General features: G+C 57.6%; 1 non-coding gene across 1 annotated transcript in view; it reads left to right on the top strand.

Annotated features, from left to right (window-relative positions):
- The first annotated feature begins 1,353 nt into the window (after positions 1-1,353).
- LOC124731740 overlaps positions 1,354-2,500 on the top strand; it is a 1,909-nt gene continuing 762 nt past the window's right edge. The window contains exon 1 of the ribosomal RNA XR_007008452.1: positions 1,354-2,500. This exon is cut by the window's right edge and continues 762 nt beyond it. This is a non-coding gene — a ribosomal RNA (small subunit ribosomal RNA).

Below are 2,500 nucleotides of genomic sequence, written 5' to 3'. Positions count from 1 at the left end.
GACCATACAGTGCAAATATTGTGCACGCAGCTACGTGTCGTCTCCCTATGAGAGCTGGATTGCAGTGTGGTACGCCATAGAGACGTGTGGGAGGAACGGACGCCGTGGATGGCGATCAGCATGAGCTGTCTGTTGATGTATTCGGACCTAGTCGTCTCTCCTCACACACCGTGATGGCATGGTGCACCGCGTTCCATATCTGCGACATGCTACAGAGGCCGGTTGACAGTCGTTCGAGCAATGGACATCGCATACGTACGGGGGCCACCTTCCACGTATTGTCTAGGCGTGCACATTTTGTTGCGTGTATGTGGGCAGACGTAGTGTGGCGTGACACCTGACACAGGCATGCAATAATCGTTGAAGTTGCAAATGGCGATGGACGCCTGCGTTTTCTGGTGAAGTTACGCAAATGAACAAATGGTAACCTGTTGTGGTGCGGTTGTTCTCGCTAGGGGTGAATCGGTGATGGCGACGATAGGTTGAGGTACTAACCGGTTGTTCCAGCGATACCCACCATGCCGACGAAACTGAACGGCATCTGGGTGTGAAGCGATACGCGGCGGTGGCTGGGTGGGACCGTCCCCGGCCGGTGAGGGGGCGCCTCCCGGCGTGCTGGCCGCGCGGTGCGTGGGCGCACGCGCTACAGCCGGCTGGTGGGGGCGGCCAGTGGCAGGCGCGCCGGCCGACGGACGCGGCAGGCGTCGCAGCTGCGCGCCGGCGCACCCTGCGCGCGGCGCCGTGCGGCCAAAGTAGGTCCTCGCGGGCCCGGTGCGAAGCGCGGTGGACATCTTCAGTGTGCTGGTCCGATTGAGGACTGTGTGCGTTGAGGATGCGCCGCCGCCCGGCGCTCGGCGCCGCGACGCCGTCTGCTGCTCGGTCGCCCCAGCGGTTCTCGCTGGTGGTTTGTATCGCAGCTGTGCGGATGTGTTGGCGCGTGCGCTGTGCTGGGAGAGTTCGCTTCGGCACCCAAGTGGGGCTTTTGTCCTTCTGTGGCGCTGGCGTTGGAGCTGCCGGTCACCGTAGGTGGCGCGTGTTGTCTCCCGCCGGCAATGCCACGACAGCACGCTCCCGGGCCTCTGTCGGCAGCGGCAAGCTCAGTTGGGAGCACGGGTGGTCGCACCGAAAGCGTCTACTCGCCTAACTCCGGGCGATTGCGCCTCTCTCGAACCCGACCAAGTACTTGGGACGGCGCTGCGCGCCGCCGGGACCTGAGAGGGTTTCGAGGTGTATTGTGCAGGGGAGCTCAGCCTCCTCCTGTTTGCAGAATGATTGAGCGGACGCTTGCGTGTTCGCGCGGGCCCCCGGGACACACTCCCGGGCGGCCGGCTGCTCAGCTCTAGTTGACGCAGCTCCCTGGTTGATCCTGCCAGTAGTCATATGCTTGTCTCAAAGATTAAGCCATGCATGTCTCAGTACAAGCCGCATTAAGGTGAAACCGCGAATGGCTCATTAAATCAGTTATGGTTCCTTAGATCGTACCCACGTTACTTGGATAACTGTGGTAATTCTAGAGCTAATACATGCAAACAGAGTCCCGACCAGAGATGGAAGGGACGCTTTTATTAGATCAAAACCAATCGGTCGGCTCGTCCGGTCCGTTTGCCTTGGTGACTCTGAATAACTTTGGGCTGATCGCACGGTCCTCGTACCGGCGACGCATCTTTCAAATGTCTGCCTTATCAACTGTCGATGGTAGGTTCTGCGCCTACCATGGTTGTAACGGGTAACGGGGAATCAGGGTTCGATTCCGGAGAGGGAGCCTGAGAAACGGCTACCACATCCAAGGAAGGCAGCAGGCGCGCAAATTACCCACTCCCGGCACGGGGAGGTAGTGACGAAAAATAACGATACGGGACTCATCCGAGGCCCCGTAATCGGAATGAGTACACTTTAAATCCTTTAACGAGTATCTATTGGAGGGCAAGTCTGGTGCCAGCAGCCGCGGTAATTCCAGCTCCAATAGCGTATATTAAAGTTGTTGCGGTTAAAAAGCTCGTAGTTGGATTTGTGTCCCACGCTGTTGGTTCACCGCCCGTCGGTGTTTAACTGGCATGTATCGTGGGACGTCCTGCCGGTGGGGCGAGCCGAAGGCGTGCGACCGCCTCGTGCGTGCTCGTGCGTCCCGAGGCGGACCCCGTTGAAATCCTACCAGGGTGCTCTTTATTGAGTGTCTCGGTGGGCCGGCACGTTTACTTTGAACAAATTAGAGTGCTTAAAGCAGGCAAGCCCGCCTGAATACTGTGTGCATGGAATAATGGAATAGGACCTCGGTTCTATTTTGTTGGTTTTCGGAACCCGAGGTAATGATTAATAGGGACAGGCGGGGGCATTCGTATTGCGACGTTAGAGGTGAAATTCTTGGATCGTCGCAAGACGAACAGAAGCGAAAGCATTTGCCAAGTATGTTTTCATTAATCAAGAACGAAAGTTAGAGGTTCGAAGGCGATCAGATACCGCCCTAGTTCTAACCATAAACGATGCCAGCCAGCGATCCGCC

The sequence above is a fragment of the Schistocerca piceifrons genome, unplaced genomic scaffold (genome assembly GCF_021461385.2).
Source record: "Schistocerca piceifrons isolate TAMUIC-IGC-003096 unplaced genomic scaffold, iqSchPice1.1 HiC_scaffold_1300, whole genome shotgun sequence".
In the NCBI taxonomy this organism is placed as follows: Eukaryota; Metazoa; Arthropoda; class Insecta; order Orthoptera; family Acrididae; genus Schistocerca; species Schistocerca piceifrons.
Note: the sequence above shows the minus strand (reverse complement) of the source record. Positions and strands in the feature narration are given on the sequence as shown.